Source organism: Octopus bimaculoides, chromosome 2 (assembly GCF_046866305.1).
Source record: "Octopus bimaculoides isolate indiv1 chromosome 2, ASM4686630v1, whole genome shotgun sequence".
Classification (NCBI taxonomy): Eukaryota; Metazoa; Mollusca; class Cephalopoda; order Octopoda; family Octopodidae; genus Octopus; species Octopus bimaculoides.
This window is the reverse complement of record NC_142929.1, coordinates 154,757,168-154,783,002: the sequence shown is the minus strand read 5'-3', so window position 1 is coordinate 154,783,002 and position 25,835 is coordinate 154,757,168. Positions and strand designations below refer to the sequence as shown.

General features: G+C 33.7%; 1 long non-coding RNA gene across 2 annotated transcripts in view; it reads right to left on the bottom strand.

Moving 5' to 3' along the window:
* Window positions 1–412: 412 nt before the first annotated feature.
* Window positions 413–25,835, bottom strand: part of LOC149137262 (uncharacterized) — a 31,753-nt gene continuing 6,330 nt past the window's right edge. Inside the window, exons 2-3 of one of the 2 annotated variants that reach the window (XR_016240797.1) lie at window positions 14,858–15,030; window positions 413–1,515 (exon numbers count right to left, since the gene is read on the bottom strand). This is a non-coding gene — a long non-coding RNA (uncharacterized LOC149137262). The remainder of the gene's footprint in view (window positions 1,516–14,857; window positions 15,031–25,835) is intronic. The other variant, XR_016240798.1, reaches the window with a different exon arrangement.

Genomic DNA, 25,835 nt, shown 5'->3' with positions numbered 1-25,835 from the left:
ATGAAGTCAATTACTGATGTCGATGACATTCACTAATCATGGCAGCTAAAATGTGCTGACATCGAATAAAAATTTGAAACAATTATTAACAATTTATTAAGGCGGCAAGTTGTCAGAAACAGTAGTACGCGGACAAAATGCTCACGTCTATAGCTCTTTTGTTAAACGGTCATTTTTCACAGGAACTTTCAATGGCCAGATAACTGAAGAGATGTTGGCGTGGGTTCCCACCCCGGCATCCGAAACTCGGAGGTTTATCATGGCTACCGAATAAGTGTCACATATTTTTACAGATATATATATATATATATATATATATATATATATATATATATATATATATATATATATATATATATATATATATAGAATTAATGTATATACAGGAGTTGGACGAAACAATGGAAAAACCTTAAAATTTCAGACAAATTTATTTTAATACGGAGTGGGACCGCCTTTGACAGTAATTACACCTTGAATTCTACGAGGACTGGAGTCGTACAAAATTTGAAATGTTTTCAAAGGAGCTTGTGTCCGTTCTTCAGCTAAAACAGTCTCCATGGGGATGATGGTAGAGGATATCGATTCTTACTTGTTTTTCTAAAATGCACCATAAATGTTCAATAATATCGAGATCTGGGACTGTGATGGCCAGATAAGATGTTCAACTTCACAAGAATGTTCCTCGTGCCATTCAGTTAAAATTTTAGCTGTGTGATTTGGTGCATTATCATACTGAAAGACTGCGTTTCCCTCCGGAAACAGTTCCGCAACAATAGGATGAATGTGATCAGATAAAATGCTTAAATAGTCTTGACTATTAATTCTGCTATGAAGGGAAACAATTGGGACGGCTGATTTCCAAGATAACCCCCCCCCCTTCACTCGCCGATCAGCACAGATCCTCCTCCATGTTTAACAGTCGGAAGGAGGCAGTTTGGGTCAAATAATTCTTTTGGCTATCTCCACACGTATGGTCGACCTGTGGTCGGAAATAAGGTGAAGGATGACTTGTCCGAGAAAATAACATTCTTCCACTGTTCTAGGGATCAATTCTGTAGGTTTTTACTCCACTCTAAACGCTTTACAACGTTTTTTCCTTTTTTTTCTTTTTTCTTTTTCTAAGTAGTGGTTTTCTGATTGAAGTCCTCCCATGAAATCCGGCTTTGTGCAGTTCTCGGTGAACAGGCTTTGTGGAAACTGGGTTCTCGAAATGGTCATTAAGATCTGCAGCAATTTTGGGAGCTGTACTTTTGTGATCTTCTCTAACAATCCGCGCAAGAATCCGATGGTCCCTATCTGAAAGTTTTGGTTTTCTTCCGGAGTTTTGTTTCGAAGAGGAGGTTTTTCCCTCTTTCTCAAAGACTGTCATTACTTTCGAGACATTACTTCTTGATATGCCAAACATTTCGGCAGTATTCGTTACGCTGGCGCCTACCATACGAGCACCAACAATTTTACCTCATTGAAAGTCCGATAGATCTGTCATTTTAATTACCTTTTTTCTGATGATATCTGAAAAGGAACAGAAATTTTAGCAAAACATATTAAGCAACACTAATAATAAATCAAAGAACATAAAAATAAACAAGCTTTTGACGGTTTTATAGATATTTCAAAATTATGATGCTATGATGTTAGGTGTTTCCATAATTTTGTCCAGCTCCTGTATATATATATATATATATATATATATATATACAAGAATAAGGGCAGAGAATCGTCAATTAATAATAGAATTAATAATTAACAATTCTGCCAAGTAGTTCAGTATGAAAAAAACCATAGATAAATAGTATATATATATATATATATATATATATATATATATATATATATATATATATATATATATATATATATATATATATATATATATATATATATACATATATATATATATTAAATATATACTTTTATAAAACAAATTTTACAAAATATATAGTATCTGTTAACAGTCTTATATATATATATATATATATATATATATATATATATATATATATATATATATATATATATATATATATATATATATATATATATATATATATATATATATATATATATATATATATATATATATATATATATATATATATATATATATATATATATATATATAAATTATAGGCGCAGGAGTGGCTGTGTGGTAAGTAGCTGGCTTACCAACCACCTGGTTCCGAGTTCAGTCCCACTGCATGGCACCTTGGTCAAGTGTCTTCTACTATAGCCTCGGGCCGACCAAAGCCTTGTGAGTCGATTTGGTAGACGGAAAGTGAAAGAAGCACGTCGTATATATGCATATATATATATATATATATATATATATATATATATATATATATTTGTGTGTCTGTGCTTGTCCTCCTACCATCGCTTGTCAACCGTTGCTGGTGTGTTTACGTTCCTGTAACTTAGCGGTTCGGCAAAATAAACCGATAGAATAAGTACAAGGCTTACAAAGAATAAGTCCTGGGGACGATTTGCCCAACTAAAGGCGGTACTCCAGCATGGCCATAGTCAAGTGACTGAAACAAGTAAAAGAGTAAAAGAGAATATATATATATATATATATATATTATGAGGAAAAATCAAATCCAAGGCAGAACGAGCATCTCCAGTCATTTAGAATAATGTAATTAGGGTAAGATGAATATGAAGTCATACAGCCATTTCTGGGATAACCCAAGTGGTTGGTTAATAAATAAATATACCTAGCCTTATTGATGATACATGTCGTGTCGATAAATGAATATACGTGCCCTTATTGATGGTAAATAAATATACCTACCCTTGTTGATGATACATGTATTTACGTCAAGCATACTTTTATTAATATGCTTACACGAATAACAATTGTAATCTTCATGCATTCATCACTCTCTCACAAACATACACACGCACACACACACTCTAACACTACTGCACACAGATACCACACTCAGTAACATGCACCCTCCGCCATACTTCACTTAGGAGAATGATAGGAAATTGATATTCCACTTGGCTTTACATAAAGAAGCTCAACAGTTCAAAATCTATTGAAGCGGAATAAATATATAAAACAAGATTAAAAAGAAGACCGAAAGCAAAAGATCACTCGGACAAATGACAGCTACAAAGCATTGAGTTTTGTCTCCATTTATTTTTAAATACGCACAGTGTTATATATTTCGGAGTATATGATATTCGATCTAATTGATTCGGTACTTGACTGGTCTAAATATACTTACCGAGACACTAAAACAACAATGCAATGGCAGCAATGTAATGATTATGAAGAAGCAACAGGGTGAAATCAATCCGAGTGGTGTTAATAAGTAGAAGGATTTAGTTATGTTGGGGATCTATCGATTGAAATCAGCAATAACAGTTAACACCAGTTACCAATTTAATCGACTAAACACTCCTCCATTGAATATGTGGGTCTCTGCAAATGTTACAAAGTAAAAATAACTATTTTTGTTTGTCGAGCCCTACAGATCTTCCAGGACGTGGCTCGTCTTCTAGGCTGTAGTTTCCGGCTCGGAATTCCTGAAACTACCGCTGACACTGGCTTACATTTATTTTCCGATCCCCATATACTATATTAATATTCCTCGCACTTTCCGTTCCATTGCTGCCTTTATTGAACTCATAAGGTAAAATATGCCAGATATGCTCCTTTGTCACTTCCATTAGAGATTTGAAAAAATAGCTATTAAAATCGTACTGCACTCTTCAAAACTTGCACTAGGAATAAGCACAAGGTAAAATTACTACCTGTTTTTTATAGCAAGTTGATGGAAGTAGTTTATCCCGTCCCCTTCCGACTTTTAGTTCATGCAATTGAAAAAAAACGCATTATTTATGGGATGACCCAATATATATAAGTCTATTCATCGTTCTTTTGAGCGAACCGGTAATTTACAAGAACATAAACTCACGCCAGTTGTCAAGCAGTGGTGGGCAACAAACACATAGAAAGACGCACACACATGCATGCACGGACACTGGTACACACACACACACACACACAGACACACAGATAGATAGGTAGATAAACAGACAGACAGAAAGACTGACAGACAGACAGATAGATAGATAGATAGATAGATAGATAGATAGATAGATATAACAGGCTTAAACAGTTTCCATCTGTCAAATTCAGCCGGAGCTACAATGAAAGACACTTGACCAAGATGCTTCTTAGTGGGACCGAACCCGAAACCTTGTGGTCGCTAAGCGAGCTTCTTGATCACATAGCTATAAGGTGTATAATTTTGTTTGTATTCTCGTTTATTGTTTGCCAGCTTGTCAGTATTTTTTATAGTAGAATTCATGATTTGGAGTGTGTGACTGTTTGCTCTTATAGTCGTGAGCATATTTGTCCGTCTATATTTGTTGTAATTATATGTAAATTTGAGCGTATGTGAGAGTTGGTTCTTGTTCACTATGATTTCGTGTGAGCGTGTGTGCAAACTTAAAATATGTGTGCTTGTAATTTCATCGGTTTTTCTTATCAATAATTTTTTTTTATTCGGTATTTGTGTTCAAATAGTGTCCCAACGAATGAATCACTGGTTCACATAACATACTATATAACGTATAAGTTATACTAAATACGAGGCCTGTCTTGTTTTATGTTTGCAGTGTTTCTATGTGTATATTTACAGTGCGTGAGAATGAATTTATGTCTAAGTTGAATATGAGTGCGTATGAATTTGCTGTTTGCATTTTTGTACATTAACATATTGCCATTGTACGTGTATGTCATTATGTTTTGCGTGCGCATGTTGTTGTACCGTGTCTATGTCGTCATATGTTATATATTTATTACTGCATGTGCGTGTATGCTGTCAGTTTTTATTACCTGTTTTAAGATGTTTGTTTCTTTATTTTTTGAATGTGCTTACAGGGTGTTAGGATAACTGTCTGTTTTTGAGGCCGAATTGTATATATTTTATATTGATGAGTGTGTGTGTGGGTGATGCGCGCATAACATCTACGTCTATCTATCTATCTATCTATCTATCTATCTATCTATCTATCTATCTATCTATCCATCCATCTATCTATCTATCCATATATATATATATATATATATATATATATATATATATATATATATATATATATATATATATATATATATATATATACATATATATATATATATAGATAGATAGATAGATAGATAGATAGATAGATAGATAGATAGATAGATAGATAGATAGATAGATAGATATAGATAGATAGATAGATAGATAGATAGATAGATAGATAGATACATAGATACATACATACATACATACATACATATATACATACACACACACAAACATACATGCATACAAACATACACACACATACATAATGCATACATACATACATACATACATGTGTGTGTGTGTGCATGTGCACGTGTGTGCGTGTGTACATGTGAGAGGAGAGAGATATAGAAGGAGGATATTGTGCGTGTTTATATACTGTTGGTTCTTATTTTTTATGATGGGTGTCGGCATCCAATTGGATGTTTATGTACTGTATGGTGTACGTTGCTCTTTGTCTTTCTTTCATACTGCACATGGACGTGTTTACAGTAAATTTGCGCAAGTTAAAGATTAATGTGCACGTGGGTTGGTTGGTTTTCCATGTGAATATGTGCTTTAAGGTGTTGTGAAACGTTTTGGGTTTATAGATTTTGCGTAGGTGTTGAGATAGTCTGTATATGTCTGTATGAAAAGATGATTGTGCGTGATTGGTCTCGATTTTCTGGAATGGTTCGTATAAGAATGTGTTATGGATGCAATCATTTAAGAATGTTACGTCTATACAGTTCTTTTCTCCGCTGATAGATGGAACTGTGTCTCAACTGAAATACAATGTTGTGTTTGAGTGTAAATTATTATTCATTATAATATTGATATTCGTACTAAGGTGAAGTGCTGGCAGAATCGTTAGCACGCCTCGCAAAATGTTTAACATCGATTCGTCCATCTCTACGCTTGAGTTCAAATTCCACAGAGGTTGACTTTGTCTTTCATCCATTCCGGGTAGATAAAATAAGTATCAGTTGAACACTGAGGTCAATTGAATCGACTTGGTTCCACTTCCCAAACTGCTAGTCTTGTACCAAAATTTGAAACCAATATTAGTATTTTCCGTGTATACACACAGTTATGTCAACAAGTTATGTCGTATGCTAGCTGTCACTTGTATTTGTGTATGTTAAGTACATGCCACTTTGAATTATATCCGTTAGCTCTATTTTCGTTTAAATTACGCAAATTTCCCTGGAGAGAAATGTTTTCTATTCTTTTTTGTATAAATCTTAGTCCTTTGGCTACAAGAGTTAAAGTCGGACAATTGCGTTGATGACGGCTGCTGAGCTAGAAAAGTATTTATGACTGTCCTGTTACCTCCAGACAATAAGCCTCTGCGTTTTGTCACTAACATGTTAATTTTAGAAAATTCTTGGTTCTTGAGGTGATCTCCCCTTCTTAAGTGGAGCTACTTTTAAGTATCTCTTGGTAATTATGATAAAATCTCTAGATAGTGGTTCTTAACCTGCTGGGTGTGTCCCCTGGGTTTGAGGGGTCAGCAATTTTCAAGGAGGGCGCGAGCCCTTGAAAAAAAGCAGGTATTTCTCTAATTACATTAGTTATTTTCTTAACGAGAGCATGGTCAAATAATGAGAAGTTTATGGAAAAATGCAAAAGTATTGTCGTATGCCTTTAGTTTTCTTATTCCACTGTTTTAGCTCCGCTTACCATTTTCTGTACTTATTAACCCCACTTCATATCCCTCAAAACCCTCACTAATTCTGAATTGTAGCTTTAACATTTACCATTATTTTGTAATTTATTTATTTTATTTATTTATTTATTTATTTATTTTGCAAGACTTAGGTTAAGACACACTGGTATAAAGCTTAGGCATTATCGTGTAAAGACAAACACCTTTTTTCTGTTAATAGATTATAAACAAATTTGATCCATAGTTCGTTCATGAAATAATGTGATTCTTGAAAATCAAGAGACATGCTGTAACATAATCAGTTCATTATAGTAACATACTAAGAAATATTAACTTAATTTTAAAAATTGAAAACTATTTTTAAATTTTAGCAAGATGAAAAGTATAATATAGTTAAAAATAGCAAGTAAAAGAAAAAGTATGTAATAGGTTCTACTATCGTTCAATTTGATAAAGTCTCAAAACAATTAAAACACGGATTGGAAAAAGAAAAGATTTTAACAATAAAACCAAAGTTTTTAATATTAAATGTTTATGTTAAAAATATAGTAAATTTTTTAATAACAAAATATGTTATAGTATAAAGCCAAATGTTAAACTAAAATTCAGATTTAAATATTACAGAATGTACTAGGTAAAACTAAAAGCTATGCAAAATCATTTCTTTTTTAAAAGAACTTCTTTTCATATTTTCGTACAAATAAATACAATATTTTATAATACATATTTTTCGTATAACTTTTCTTTTAACTTTTATTTCAAATTTTTGGTTTAAATTTTTCTCAGAGCCTTTTACTCCAAGCGTTCTAACTTGAGCCTTGACACTACCTTACACGTACCTTATCTTTTGTTCACATATTTGTTTTGTCCACTGCACATCAAATAGTTCTCAAGGAGTGCAAAGAAACGAAAGTATCTTGACGAATATATTAGATTTAGATTCGTGTCCCTCCATAAGGGTGACACAGACAGTGTGTGTTACAAAACTTTGAGCAATGATGGAATGCGACCCTCACGTTTGGAACGCCACTTTCAGACAACACATCCTGCTCTTGCAGACAAGACCCAAGGCATTCTTTGAAACAAAAAGACATTCCTTGAAGCAAGCTAAGTTGGACGGTATTGGGGCATTTCGGCAACAAATTTCAGTGGTTGTTGAGGCTTCCTATGAGATCGCCATGTTGATTGCAAAGAGCAAGAAGAGCCATAACATCGGAGAGTCTCTCATAGAACCAAGTCTACTCCGTGCAGCAGAACCTGTTCTGGGGAAATATACGGCAAACAAGCTTTCCCAGATTTCACAATCAAACGATACAGTCAAGGGAAGGATCAAGACACCAAAGATCAAATTCTCGATCAAGTAAGAGATTCTCCTGTTTTTGCCAGCCAGTGTAACGAAACGACTGACATTACTCAGCGTTCTCAGCTACTGGTATATGTTTGTTTTGTGTCAGACAACTGTGTAAAAGAAGAAATGTTCTTCTGTCACCCTATGGATACCAACAGCAGCAGCTATTTTTCATGATGTATCAAACTTCGTTCATGAAAACTAACTTTTATGGGATTCGCTGGTAGGAGTGTGTCCCAGCCATGCTTGGTCTGCAGTCTGGATTCAATACTAGGATGAGAGAAAAAAATCCATGTGTTGTAGGTACACACTGCATACTTCATCGTGAAGCCTTAGCATCCAAAACCTTACTTATTGAAATGAGAAATGTCCTAAACGTGGCAATCAAGGTTGTCAACTTTGTTAAAGGTTGAGCCTTAAACAGTCGTCTTTTCAAACTGTTGTTCAAAGATATGGAATCTGAACATGAAGCAGTGCTTTTTCACACATGCATGCGCTGGCTGTCAAAGAGGGACATGCTTGAACGGCTTTTGAACGACGAGAAGTAGCAATGTTTCTAGATTTGCAACAGAAGGCAGATCTCCATGACAAGTTCGAGTCTGAAGGCTTTCAGCTATGTCTAGCTTACCTGGTAGACATCTTCGAAGCGTTGAATGCTCTCGACCTTAAACTATAAGGGAAAAACATTAACATACTCACGCACCACGACACCATTCGATCTTTCATGGCCAAACTCGACCGCTGAAAATGTCGAATTCAGCAGGAAAATACAGCCAATTTTAGTTACTTGGATTCTGCTCTCATTCACGGTAACCTTTATTCTGAGTTAAAGAAACAAATAATCACTCATCGTGTTCTAGGAAAATATAGGACAAACAAGCTTTCCCAGATTTCACTATCAAACGATACAGTCAAGGGAAGGATCAAGACACCAAAGATCAAATTCTCGATCAAGTAAGATGTAGATAAAAAGCGTGAAGATTGGAAATTCATCAGGAACCCATTTAAGTGTGAAGTGACTGTTGTTTTGGATGAAGTGCAAGAAGAGTTTCTTGAGCTGAAGTTCAACCCAGCATAGAACTGTATCTTGAAACGTTCTGGATCAAGTACCTTCTTGTTTATCCTCTGATCTCACATCAGGCTCTTCGGATTTTAGCTGTTTGGATCTACGCATTTTTGTGAAACTGCATTTACCACGCTCGTTGCTGTCAAGACCAAGTACAGAAACAGGCTGAACGTTGAAAGAGACTTATATTGTGCACTCTCTGGCATTCAACCATGCATTCAAGAACCTGTAGCTAAGAACCAGTGTTAAGTATATCACTAATTAATGTGACAAATTCATATTCAATAACAAAATTTGTTTTGCTAAGAAGCAATGTCAAGTATCTCACTTTTTGTATAATGTGATTACATATAAAATTATATATATTTTGTATAATATGACTAATTCATATTCAATAAAAAGACTAAAATCATATTTTAGATTTTATTTAAAATCTGGGAGGGAATTTAATTCATAGATTCAAGAGGGGCATCGAGAGAAGGAAAAATTCATGATAACGTTCTGTTATCTGACATAATCATATTTGCTTTTATTTTGCTTTCTCTCTCTCTCTCTCTCTCTCTCTCTCTCTCTCTCTCTCTCTCTCTCTCTCTCTCTCTCTCTCTCTGTTTATACATACATACATGCATGCGTGCATGGATGCGTGCATGCATCAAGCCAGCCAGCTATACATACATATATGCACACATACATACATACATACATACATACATACATGCACACATACATACATACATACATACATACATACATACATACATACATACACACGTACAGAAACAAATAATTACAAAATTATTTTATTTCGAAATTGATATCTCCTTTGGTCTAATTATCTCTCATACATTCTTCTAAATTAGATATAGAACGTACGTGTCTTTTGAAAATAGCGATATGAATTTGTTAGAACGTTATATATTTCACTGTCAATTTAATTTACAGAAAATATTTTTACATGGTACAAAATATTGTAGGTTTTATTTTGAAAGAAGCAGATTTAATTGCGGTTAAAACTTCAGTTGTGACCTCCACAACTGAAAGATCAACGGCAATTCGTTTCTTTTCTATTGCATCTAGAGTTACGGGAAATAGAGTAAGAGAAAATGTTTGGTATCCAGGGAAAGTTCAGGCAGAAATGCTGAATACTTAGATCGCCACCGTTGTATAAATAACAGCGTGACTGTCGTTTCTTGCTCCAGATTACATTTGACCATTGTAGATCATCTATTCATTCGCTTCTTGTTAGAGGTAAATGTTCTACTGGTCAAACGTACACTTGCTGCCATCACCGTCTGCCGTTATTTCGTAGCTGATGATGTGCAGCCACGATCTATCCTCGGGAAACTGAAATGACTCTTGATGCTGTTCCAGGAAGGAACAGCTCAAGATCGGGCATCTGCTATTTGACCTGCTGTCGTGCGCTTCCAGGACTACATCAGTCGGAGATGCAACGGTTTAGCCATCAACTCTGGCATTGTATAAAATGATATTTGTGGACAAGTGTGATGACATCCTTGAAGCGACATTTGATGTCATTGGGAAAAAAATAAACCTACAATATATATAAAATTCTCAATACATAACCATGATTACCTCTCAACATTCACTGACCTGCCAGTGCTAAATTGGAACGTTGTAAATCAGAGTAAACTCTATTAATATGATCTAGATATGGTGTTGCCATCAGTCAGGTTTCTCCTAGATGCATGCAGAGTGACTAAATCTTTCAGCATCAGAGCATAACTTTACATCAGACATGAAAGTTTTGTCGAACAGCTGTCCCCGTGTGTGCAAAGGATCCATCTATCGATGTACCAGCTGTAAAGGTTACCATACCACCTTCTATTGGCGAGAAGGATAGAAAGTCCTCGATGTGATGGCCCCAGCTGAAACTGCCTCACAGTGAAGTAGACTGAAATAGCTGAAGATATATTTCTCTTCGATTAAACCTTTATGAATTCAACTCCCACATACACAAGATGAAGAGGTCGGATTGTGAAGTGCTATCCTCCACTAAATTAACTAACAAAAAAAATTGGTAGTAGCCATTTGTAATGAGGTTTTGAAAGTAAGGAGAATAACCAACCTCGTCACAGAACTGTACTCTACATAACACAACTAGGAGGTAGCTTTTTCCCTTAGTAGTCTGAGTAATATAATTCTGAATCATTAGTGTTTTTGATTGGTCTTAGATGACTCTTACTCAACAGGGACATCCCATTTATTACTTTTTCTATTTTTTCTGTACTCATTTGTTTTCATTCTCCATAGTTCATTTTTGTAATTTGTACTTAGCTTATCGCCTTCATTAACCACTGTTCTGCGGTAAATGAAAGAAATTATTATTAAAGTTATTCACTTTTCATGTATAATAGAAATTATTTTTATCATTAACTTCTAAGAGTAATTTTACATCATTTTGACTTACAGTCCCTCCTTTACTCCATCCAAACACCATTGACATATTTTCAATGGTCTATTGGTTCCCTGGTTCTTTATTATCTTACTTGCAATGTGCCACTTGCAATCCTCCACGCCTTTCCCAACCTGGCATCGTTTTATTTTGGGCTTCTCTGATATTTTTTTTCATATTTTATATTTATTTTCTATTTTTAACCATGTGTTATATGGTTGTGTCTAGTAACATGCGGGCATCGGTGTATGCTGTTAATATGTGTGTGTGTGTGTGTGTATATATATATATATATATATATATATATGTGTGTGTGTGTGTGTGTGTGTGTGTGTGTGTGTATTGCATATACATATACATACATATACATATGTGTATGTATATATATATATATGTACACTTATATGTAGATATATGTATATATGTATGTTTATATATATATATATATATGTGTATAATATATATATATATATATATATATATATATATATATATATATATATATATGTATATGTATATATATACATACATATATATGTGTGCATGTATGTATATATATTACATATATATATATATATATATATATATATATATATATATATATATATGTATATCTAGATGTATGTATGTACACTCTGCTGTATGTACGTACGTATACTTGTATGTATCAACGTATGTATAAATGAATGAATCGATGGACGGGTAGATGAAGGGGTGGATTCTTGTGTGTATATCTGTGTGCGCGTGTGCGTTTATTTGTATGTCTAGGAATATTTGTATAACACTATACATGTATATATGTTCAATTCCCTTGTTGTATTTTCATCTTAATGATTACAGTGTACGCTTGTTTTCGCTGTTTCTCCCGTTACCATTTCCTAAACTCTTTTATTTTCCCTTCTCTTTCCCGTCCCGCAGCCCTCTTCACTCACATTTCTCTCTACTTTTCCTTCTCTCTCGCCCTCTCTCTATCTCTCTTTCTTATTCTCTCTCTCTCTTTATCTCAGGCACACACTATCTCTCCCATCTTATCTCTCTCTCTCTCTCTCTCTCTCTCTCTCTCTCTCTCTCTCTCTGTATATATATATATATATATATATATATATATATAAACACATATATATATACATAAACATATATGTATGTATGTATGTATGTATGTATGTATATACGTATATGTGTGTATGTGTGTATATATTTATGTGTGTATGTATGTATGTATGTATGTATGTATAAACGTGCACCCGTCCCGTATACTCAGATATCTGTACATAATTAGCTCATGTATAATTAGAATAATAAAGTCAAAGTTTGATTGATTTTCATTGGTTATATATTTGTAGCTTGAGTTACTTTATTTTTGTGGCATTATTTTCAATATAAGTGAAAAATTTCTAATTATCACCATTAGTTTCATTATTATTACGTTGCATCTTGAACAAGTGTCTTCTACACTATCATCGAGTCGATCAAAGCCTCGAGCGAAAATTAACAGCGGGAACTGAAATAATCCCGACCTATATATATATATATATATATATATATATATATCAAAATAAGCAACAAGGATATATATATATATATATATATATATATATATATATATATATATATATATATATATATATATATATATATAAGGTTAAGGAGGGTATTGTATTTAACCAAACCCAAAGATACAGGTAATACCGAGTAAGTGTTGTACACCCCAATCGTTGTATAAACAGGATTGGGGGTTATAAGTCGTGTATTAGCGTGTGTATGTATAAATAGAGAAAGGATAAAGAGAACAATGGTAAAGTTAGAAATATATAAAATATATCCATAAAATATATTTCTAACTTTACCATTGTTCTCTTTATCCTTTTCTCTATTTATACATATATATATATACACACACATACACACACACACACACACACACACACATATATATATATATATATGTATATATATATATATATATATATATATATATATATATATATATATATATATATATATATATATAATGTTATTGGACGCTCAGGAAAGAAAAGAAAAGAAAGAGGATATCACGTTTCCAGCGGAGCTCTCATCAGAAATATAGAAAAAGTCCAAAGAAGGGAAGACGGAGAAAGAAAATCGCCAACGATACACACGCGGTCACATATTGAGGTTTTAAATGACTGAAATAACAAGTAATTAGAAATGCGACATTTCATGTGAAATAATCTATTATATATATATATATATATATATATATATATATATATATATATATATATATATATATATATATATATATATATATATATATATATATATATATATATATATAAGGGCATTACTACAGAATAATGCCACACACCAGACTTCCTCCTAAAAAACACATTTTGGGGGAAGTCTGGTGTGTGGCATTATTCTGTATAAACGAATAATTATATTCTTGGGAATAGAAATTTCCATTATGAATGTTTTTACACGCTAGCTTCCTGATAATATTCTTGTAAAAGATTTTTACCCTATTTTGAATATATATATATATATATATATATATATATATATATATATATATATATATATATATATATATGTATATATATATAGTGAAGTGTATTGCCACTTAAGTGTGGCTGACCCCTAGGGGTGGATGTTACTGTTGCTTTAGCCCCAGGAGGACATCTCCTCCAGCTGGCTTATCGACACACTACTGTGTCCTGTTTGTTTTGCCAAGGGAAGTTATCCCTCTCATCGTGATCGTAGCACGAACGGACCCGGGTTTCAGGGTTATTTCCCTTCGTCAGCGTCCGATAGCTACCGACCTTCGATGAGAGATATAAATTCTTGGCAACCTTATGTATATTTTTCCAGTGAAATTCTTCACTGATATCGAAAAAGTGAAAACACTTCACTTTATCGTGCAGTTACTGTTAATACATTTAGAGAATTAACATTGCTTATATATATATATATATATATATATATATATACATATATATATATGTGTGTGTGTGTGTGTGTGTGTGTGTGTGTGTGTGTGTGTGTGTGTGTGTGTGTGTGCGTGTGTGTGTCTGTCTGTCTGTATGTATGTATGTATATATATATATATATATATATATATATATATATATATATATATATATATATATATAATAGATTATATATATAATAGATTATTTCACATGAAATGTTGCATTTTTAATTACTTGCTATTTCAGTCATTTAAAAACTCAATTATATATACCTTGCATTTAATCTTGACTGATTTTGTTTCCCAACAATATTGGTATACAAAATTCGTACTCACAGACCTGATGAAAATTATAACAACCTTAGTTGAGTGATTTTCACGCATGAGTAGAAAGTCTGTCGCTCTGCTGCAGAAGCTCTACGGAATATCAAGCGGGCCTTTGGTAATGGTTTTATTGACATCAGAACTGTTCAGAGATGGTTCCAAAGCTCTCGTTCAGAAGATGTAGCCTTGAAAATAAACCAAGGGGTAGGCCAAGATAAGTTATTCGGCATGATGGATTAAATGCTTTGGTTGAACAAAATCTGAGAACAAAGGTTCGGAAACTTTCATCAAAACTCCAAACATCTCACACAACTGTTTTTGGACACCTGTAAAAAATTGGAAAAGTCAAGAAAACGGATAAGTTTGTTCCACATCACCTGAACGAGATTAAAAAAAACAGACGCCTCGGAGTGTGCTCCTTTATCGCTTTCTCGACTGGAAAAAGACCATTTTTGCATCAAATCATTACTTGTGATGAGAAAATGGATACTCTTTGAGAACAGCAGGAGAACATGACAGTGATTAGATGCAGGAGAGTCACCTAAACACTACCCAAACCCACCATTGCATCCTAAAACTTAGTCGTCACTGTATGGCGGTCTGCAAAGGGAGTTATTCATTATTTATTCTTGCAACAAGGAAAAACGGTGACAGAAACATCGTATTGCCAGGAAAGTGATTGTATGCATGAGAATTTGTAAAAGAAGCAACCCAGACTAGTGAATAGAGAGGGCCCAATTTGCTCCACAACAATGCACACCCTCACACTCCTCAAGCTACGGTCCAAAAGTTACAAAGCCTGAATAATGAGATTTTACAACATTATTCCGATTCCCCGGACATCTCTCCTACTGATCATCGCTTATTTAAACATTTTGAGTTTTCATAAGCAATAAAACATTATTAAATAGAGAAGAGACAGTTGAAGTATTCGGATAGATTATTACAGCAAAAGATTCTTGTTTTTAAAGATGGAATATATGACAGAGAAACGTTGGGTAAGCGTCATAAAGGAACATGGATCATACTTTGATTATATAAATCAGTCTTCTAACAGTTCTGAAACATTTTATTGTTACCTTTCAAATACGACATTTCATGTGAAACAACCTAATATATATACATGTGTGTGTATGTATATGTTTATATACAAATACGCACGCACGCACACATATACACACACACACCTACATACACACATATGAATAGTTATGCATGTTTGTTTGTGGTTCAACAAAAGAAACCCCACTCTAATGAAAACAAGTAAATGATATGCAAGTTCCTCTTCAAATGGAATGCATTATTTTGTTGTTGTTTTAGATAAAATAATGCTTTTACCAAAAATAGTTTCATACAGATTCCATACAGTTTGAAATCGCTCTTTATGAGCCTAACAAAGGAATAAAATATGGTTTGCGCCTTAATTTGGCACAAAACTTCACTTTTTGTCCAACGTAACGAGGAAAATGGTAATGAAGATTTTACCACTCGCCCTCAAAATTGAAACAAAAAAATATGTATAAAATAATACGTTGCAGAAAGCAATTTTAATTGTATTGCAATATATGAATAGCATGCACTAACAGAAAAAACACGCTCATATTAATTCAACTATGTAGATACTTTGTCGTCAGTAACAATATCAATAACAATTGTCTCTTTCTCATCGGCAACTGGAAAATTTTGGTCTGAAAAGAAACTAAGACAAGTAATTTAAAAGTTGAATGAAAGGAAAGTAGCTGCGCCTGGTGGTGTTCAAGAGTACTGGATAAAGAAGCTAACAAGGTGCCACAAAATAATAGTAGAACAATTTCTTACACTGAACAAAGGAAATGAATAGATTCTTGAGTGGATATCTCTTGGACGAAGAGTTCTGTGTTTGAAGAATGCTTCAGAAGGGAATATTCTTGGTAATTACAGACCAATATAATGCATTTCAGTGGTGAGGAAGCTGTTCACTGGAACAATCACTGATGTAATGTATGATGTTAATGGAATTGTTCCAGTTGAGCAGAAAGGATTGTAAACGGAATTACAAGGGGACTGAAGATCAAGTACTCAGAGATAAATTGGTGACAAAATATTGTGAGCGAAGGAAGTGAAATTTAGCAATGACCTCGGTAGACTACCACTAGGTGTATGATATGGTACTACGTTCGTGCATTGTTATATTCGAAATATGTCTGGGATTGCGAAGGATGAAAAGATGTCAAGAGGTTTTGAGAAAAAGCATGAAAAGTTGAAAGACTGAGCTCACATCATATGGAATGAACTTAAAAACGATAAGAATCGAGAGATTGGTTTGTGTATGATTACTTTAACATTGCCGCTGAAAAAGGGTAACATCTGGATAATAGATGTATCTCAAGCTGTATGGTAAGCTTGCATGTATGTATTCTGCCTACATATTCATGTGTTTGCGTGTCCGTGTTTGTGTGTGTGTGTGTGTGTATGTGTGTGTGTGTGTGTTTGTGTGTGTGTTTGCATATGTGTACGTTCCTCTGTATCCTTGTGTGTGCATGTCTGAGTGCGTCTGTGTGTGTGTATAGTTTTTTTATAACTATGTACTGTGTCTGTATGTATGGATGTGTATCTCCATATGTGTGGACGTGTGGCTCCATATGTGTCCTTGCGTGAAGTGAAGTGTGTATGTATATATGGTCGTTTGTTTCAAGCTTCATTTGTGTATGAGTGTGTGTGTGTGCTTGACTGTTCATATAACTTATGTACCTATCCGTCTGTATGTCTATCTGTTTACATTCATATCCATATACCTACATGCAGGTGCATATGCATATACACATATACACACACGTACACATACATACATTTATCTACATAACAGCCCACTAAACATTGTACTCTACCTGTGGGTATGGGGGTTTGATATCTACTACGTATATTTCCTATTTATTACTGGGGATGTTTCATTTATGAGGACGTACTCCTGAATTTGTCTGAGTGTTGGGTCCTTTGGGTGCTTGGATAAAAGGAGGATGTCAAGTTGACCCAGGATGCCTCCATATTGGTCCTTGGCATGTTGGTAGAGTATGGAGGACTGTTTTATATCGTCATATTGTCTCAATTTTTAATATTCAAATATTATCCTTAGCTGCAATATGATAAGTAAAATTGTTCTTGTTCTGTACTTTACCAGATGCAATAAGTTGTCCTGCAATTTTCCATGTGTAATAACTTGTCCTGTAATTTTCCAGATCTATAATCTTGAGAATATTATTTCTCTTGCTCGCATTTTTCCATGTAATCCATTTTTTTTGCAGACTATGCTATTATGCTAATTAATAATTTGTCAAATGTGTCAATTAGCGGTGTCATTGACAATTTTTTTCCTTACCTCAATGACGCCGGTGACATATATTAAAAGTCCCTTTATAGAACTATATTCATAAAAAAACGTACAAAACTATGTTATCACCCTCAAATTTGAAAACCAAACCCTCATAACTTTTTTTCTTTTAAAACTTCATTGAGCTCTATCATTTAATCTTAATTAAAATATAGTTTGTTTTCAAAATTAAAAAGTTAATGTTACTGAAATCCAATTTTTTACCTTATATTTTTTGTCATATTTTACCTCACAACATTTTTGATACAAATTTTTGTTGCATGGGACCAAAACTATAAAATTCTTCATGCATTTTTCTATCATTGATGCTAAGGTAAATATATTTTGCTTCTAAAATCAAAAAGTTATTTAGATATAAACTTGATTGGTAGCGTTACTTACTCTCCTATAACGTTGCTACAAATTTTGATGCAGACTTTTTTCTACTGGATCAAATCTCAACTTATTTATGCCAAAATGTAGCAATTTGGTTAAGAACTGAATTGGTGAAAATCTCTGAAAGATGCTGCGTGTAACTTGCAGCCTAAAGAATATTATTCAGCTACGGTAGTAGTTGAATGATAATGAGTACACTATTAATAACATCTTCCAACTCGTTGAATCTTGCTCTCTCCTTAATGACTACTAATGTGGTTTCTATTAAGTCAGATCCTCTTGAAAATTATCTCTTCTGTCATCTACCAGTGAGTTCTTGCATTGGAAGTATTTTATCAAAGCAATGTTGTCACTCTAATCAAAGCTTTTGACTTTGTCTGAAATGCGAATCTCCTATCAAAACGTTCTACTTATGGGGTCCTTTAATCTCTCATCACTTAGATCGGTATCTTTTTTGTAGTATTTCTATACTACTACATTTATAACAAAGCTCTTTCTGTTAATCATTTTTTTCAATTTCAACGTGCTCCAAATCTGAGGTTGTCCGTAAAACTTTTCCTTCTATACAATAATGTCCTGCTCAGTGATATACTTAACAAGACTCATTCGCACAGAAACGAAACAACCTTTCACTCTTTCCTAATCATGCATTATCTTTTTGCAACTTAACTACCACACGCATAAAATACACTGACTCAATGAAACAGGAACAATGATAGGTAAACTTTGTCTTTTTCAAATGCAAGAAAATACAAAGGGTATCCATATCAAGCAAACATCATTACACCACAAACCCCTTTACTGTGAGTATCACTCAGATAAACCCGCCCCCAAATCGCTCTAGTTGCTGGTTCTCACTATCACCAAATTAGCTATTATTAGCATAGCAAGGGACGCATCTAAGCGACTGGCCCTTTTCTTCAAGGTCATAATATATTTCAACTCTTAATAATTATTGATACGCTACAAAGCTCATATTTTCCCTACAGTAGTGTACTGCTCTGTAATCTGAGATGCTGCTATTTTTGTAGAAACAGATATTGTTGACCGTATCCACAAATGGGTCCGCTATTACAGAGTAAAATATTTTATTGACGTCGATGGTGCTTGCATATTCATTATGCGATGAACGTTCTTAACATGGTTTTTTTTCACGTTTGTGGACCTACATAATCTGAAAAAACACTCTCAAACCAATAAAAATTGAGAAATATTTAAATGTAATTGTATAGATCCCAGTAATTGCCCACTTAATCGCAAGTCCGTGTACAAGAGGTAGTTGTAGTGCAAGTGTAAAGAGCTAAATTCCAAATCAATGATAGTACTATGTAATATCGATTACCAATGCAGCTCTAACAGTTTCAAGGTGAGATTTCACCGCACCGTTTTATGTCAATGTGTTTTATGTTTAAGTGAGAAATATTTTATCATGCTTCGAAAAAAAAAAAAAAAGAAAAATGGCGTTAATCTAGAAATCTGAATTATTGAACGCCTTTTGGTGCGGAGAATTTTCCACCGATTTGATGACATAAATAATCATTTTTTTCTACCATCAATTATATATACATACATACATGCATACATACATATATATATACATACATGCACACACGCACACACACACACACACACACACACACACACACACATATATATATATATATACTCTTACTCCTTACTCTTTTACTATATATATATACATATACATACATACATACATACATACATACATACATACATACATACACACATACATATATATATATATATTATAAGATCTGGTAATTAGTCATATATTAATATATTATTTAATATCGATTAATTATCAGGGGGCCAGCACATTTAAAGAATCAAAGAGATTCAGAAATATTATCTGCAATCTCACGGGATTAAGGTACATTTTAAAAAATAACGTCGACCACTAACGTGGACAATTAATGCGCTAGAAATAGATCACATCTTGTGTCTATTAAGACCTAAAAAGTTCTGAACATGAAATATATTTTAGGTCTTAATAGACACAAGATGTGATCTATTTCTAGCGCATTAATTGTCCACGTTAGTGGTCGACGTTATTTTTTAAAATATATATATATATATATGTATATATATATATATATATATATATATATATATATATATATATATATATATATATATATATATATATATATACATGTATATACATTTCATAAACACAATATGTGTTATGTTACATTCGCCGAGAACATGCCAAACAGTATTTTATAACCCGTCTGGTGTCCCAGCACAATCATCAGACACTACCAACATATGACTAACGTTATAGCTTCGCTAAATTGAGTCACTCTAAAGATTTTACCAATTTACATACTATTTGGGATGTATACCTCATGGAATGCTCTGCTAAGAACATACATAAACCACCGAATAACCTATATCACGGGATACTCCTCGAGAAAGCTAAAGACGTCGTGAAATGGATGAGATGGAAAGCCTTATTTTTGATATTACTCTAGCTCCCACTTATACGGAACGTTATAATTGAAGGACACGTCAATATCCACCTACGGTTAAAGACTTACTCCCTTTTGAGACAGACTTCCTTGACTTTGTTACCAATATCAGATTCCGTAACTACCAGAACTCCTTTCAAACTAAAATGAAATCTGATATTAAAAACTTTAGAAGTTCAAAAAAGAAGTTCGTATTTTATAAGACCAACAACCTGTATGAAGTTACTAATGAGCCATATGATAAGTTTCTAAATATAATATAAGAAAGTTAACATAGAGAGATACAACGACACTAACAATGAGGTTAAATTCCTCGTTAAACGTTGTAAAATCGGCAATAGATTAGAATGCTTAGCTAAAAGGGTAGTCATTATTACTTTAAAAGACCAAATAACTTATTTTCATAATAAACCCACTTGTAGACTTTTAAATCCAGCGAGGTCTGAAATTGGGCTAGTAGCTAAAAAAAAAGTACTACGAAGCACTAATAATAAAATTAGGGAAACCACAAGGCTTCAACAATGAAATAATAGTTTTACTGTAAGAGATTGGTTCAAAAACAATAGGAATAAGAATAGGACTAGGTTCACTCAGTTTGACATTATAGATTTCTGTCCCTCCATATCTAGATCGCTGCTAGATAAAGCCATCGTTTTTGCTAAATCATATGTTGATACAGACCCTATAGACCTGGACTTCATCAGGCATGCGAGGAAAACACTACTGTTTAGTAAGGGCTCAGCGTGGGTAAAAAGGTTGGATAGTGATAAATTATTCGATGTATCTATGAGGTCGTACGATAGCACTACCGCTGCTATCTTGTGGGTCACTTTGTATTAAACACATTGAGATCTAAGTACCTATTTCACGACGTTGGTTTATACAAAGACGACAGTTTGGATATTTCCAACGGATGTGATTGTCACACCCTTGATAAATTTACGAAACAACTTACTTCTACCTTCAGTCATTAGGCCTTAAAACTACAAGTGTTACTAATCTATCTAAAGTTGACTTTTAAATGTTTCCCTAGACCTTAACATCTCCCATAAACCTTATCATAAGCCTAACGAGAAATTTTTCTAAATACATAAACAGCCTTGTCACTCTCCTGTTGTATTTAAAAACCTGATAACTAACATTAGTAACGGAGTTTCTACCCACTCTTCCCATAAAAAAAATTTCGAGAACAATGACCTAGCTAAAAGTGACTTTAAGGATAAATTAATATGTAACCCCTCTAATAATAACAACAATAATAATAATAATGATAATAATAATAATAATAATAATAATAATAATAATAATAATAATAATAATAATAATAATAATAGGAAACACTAGCCATAAACAAGGTGGCACCAATTATCATAAAATACATAGAGCACTCAATGAACAAATGGCAGACAGTGCTACAGCTCCAAACAAAAGAGGGACTTGTGAAAACGAAAGCCATCCCCATTAGAAGAGGAATATTCCAGGGAGACACGCTCTCTCCACTCCTGTTCTGCCTGGCACTCACACCTTTAACAGAATTGCTAAATAGAACTGGATGCGGTTACAAATGCTATGGAAAAACAGTCAGCCACCTTCTATATATGGATGACCTAAAATTATATGCAAAAAACGACAAAGAGCTAGAAACACTACTACAGACAGTACACGGCTTTACCAAAGAAATAGAAATGAAATTCGGATTAGAAAAATGTGCCAAAGCAACCCTGAAAAGAGGAAAATTAGTTAAAAGTAGCAATATAACACTAGATAAAGCCAATGAAATAAGAGAACTAGACGAAAGCCAATCATATAAGTATTTAGGAGTCAATGAACTAGATAGGATACAACATACACAAATGAAAGAAAAAATAAAGAAAGAGTACTATAGACGAGTTAGATCAATACTAAAAACAGAGCTCAATGCTAAAAACAAGATAATGGGTATCAACACTTTAGCTGTCCCAGTTATAAGCTACAGCTACAACATCCTTAACTGGACACTAAACGAACTATGTAAAATAGACAGGAAAACAAGAAAAATAATGACAGAATATAGGATGCACCACCCAAAATCTGACATAGAAAGGCTATATATACAACGCACAGAAGGTGGCAGGGGTCTTATACAGCTAGAAAACTATTATAAAATAACCACCATAGGACTGCAAAAATACCTACTCCAGAAGCAAGGGAAACTAATACAAATAGCCACAAAACACGAGCAAAACAAAAAACTGTTTTCAGTATTTAAGGAAGCTGACAAATACAAACAAGAAATCAATCTACCTAACAAATACGAAGAAGAAGAAGAAGAAACAACAAAAGCTATAAAACAAATGAAATCCAAACTAAAACTAGAACAGCAACGGACCATGATAAAACGATGGCAAGAAAAGCCCCTACATGGTAAATACTGGGCTAAACTAAATGCGAAAGAAATAGACAGAGAAAAATCCCAGCAATGGCTGAGAAGCTCAGGACTCAAAGCAGAGACTGAAGGATTTTTAATTGCTGCACAAGACCAAAGCCTCCCCACCAGAAATTACCAAAAACACATAATGAAAAGAAATATAACAAGTAACTGTAGAATATGTGGAGATCGACAAGAAACAATAAATCATATTATCTCTGGCTGCCCAGTCCTGGCTAAGAAGGAATATATTCACAGACACGACAGAGCTGGGACCTATATACACTGGAAGCTATGCCAACATTATGGAATAGCAACAGAAAAAAGATGGTATAAACACACGCCAGAAAAGGTCACAGAAAACGAGAAAGCAACTATACTCTGGGATATGCTAATACACACAGATAGAGAAATTAAGGCAAATAGACCAGATATAGTTGTCAAAGATCATGAAGAAAAAAAATGCTTTCTAATTGATGTATCAATACCAGCAGATGACAACGTTTCTCTAAAAGAAATGGAAAAACTTTCAAAATACAAAGACCTGGAAATAGAGATAACTCGAATGTGGAATCTAAAAACAGAAACAATTCCTATCATAGTAGGTGCCTTAGGTATAATAAATAAATATTCAGACAAATACATAACAAAAACACCAGGACTTACAAATATATATAACATACAGAAAATTGCACTACTGGGTACTGTACACATTCTACGCAAAACACTTTCAATACAGTAAACATAAGAGCACCACAGCAAACCACAGCACATACCCAAGGCGCACAGAGCTGCGCTCGGTAGTGAAGTGAAAGCACGTTATAAAAATAAAACTACTGAATAATAATAATAATAATAATAATAATAATAATAAATTATTATAAATAAACCTAGGAAAATAATTTGGTTCACGCCCTCCCTATTCCCTTAGCATAAAAACTAACATAGGTAAAACATTCCTGTCTCACCTAGACAAATATTTTCCAGAAAATCACAGGTACAGGAAAATATTTAAAAGGCACTCAGTGAAATTGTCATATAGCTGTTACCCCAATAATGAAGAGTATCATTACACGAGACCAACACCAAGAGCCCACTTTCAGTTGTAACTGTCGGGACCCAGGAACTTGTCCACTCGACTAGCGATGCATGATTAAATCTGTCATATATGATGCAGAAGTTACAGTAACGCTAGATAATAACAAAACCGATAAGAACGGTTATATCGGACTATGTACAGGAGAATTCGAAAATCACTATACTGATCACAAATCTTTCTTCTATCACAGGGACAAAGTAAAGCTACTAAGTAGGTTAGCCACGTATGGGGTTTGAAATCGAACACCATACCACCTACGATAAAGTGGAAAATAGTTGAAAAATCTACACCCTATGTTAACGTGTGAAAAGATTGTAAGCTATGCGCATTTGAAAGAACTCAGATCCTTTTTCCGATTTAAGAACTCTAATTCACTACTAAAATCTAGATCCTAATTTTTCAGCGGTTATAAGCATATGGTTAAGTTCCTCCTGAAAATTGGAAAGTGTCTCCTTCATCGAATTGAATAACTGGCTCTTAGCCGCCATCTTTTCAACCTTATAAATTACGTTCACCGGGAAACACCTCTTATTACCCCATTCGCTTCTTTCTGATTTCTTTTTCATTTTCCGGTTTTTCCACCTTTCACGTTTTATATATACTTCCTTCTTGCCTTTACTCTCGTCCTGTTTCTTGTTGGTTAGGCCATGCAAGCAGTGTCTCATTATTGTTCTGGGACACCAGACGTGCTATAAAACACTGTTTGGCATGTTCTCAACACATGAAACTAATAGTGGCGCATAAAACATATTTCATGTTTATTAAATAATGTTTATTTCTCACCAACTGGAGTACTTTTTTGTTGATCTTACCATCACGGAACAGTATATTGTGTGTGTGTGTGTGTGTGTGTGTGTGTGTGTGTGTGTGTGTGTGTGTGCGTGTTTGTAATTTCCAAAGACAGTTTAAGTTTCTAAATTAATAATCTCAATTTAAATTGCTTAAATTCCTTAATTTCTGCGTGCTTTGCCATTTTATATATCATTTATTGATATATGTCTAATGTTGATTTCAACCATATTTTCGTATCAGTGTGTTCTTTCGGACTTTTAGACACATGGTCAAATAACATACAACTATTGTTTTTATTCTTCCCCATCACACCAGATCTGTCGATATTTAACTTTCTCAATCTAATACATGTTTTTTTTTTATTTTTCCCTTTTCCTCGCTATTCCCAATCTTCTACCTAAAAGATATCCTTTCTGTTATGCTTATCCACGCATGCATCAAAGCTTTATACCTCG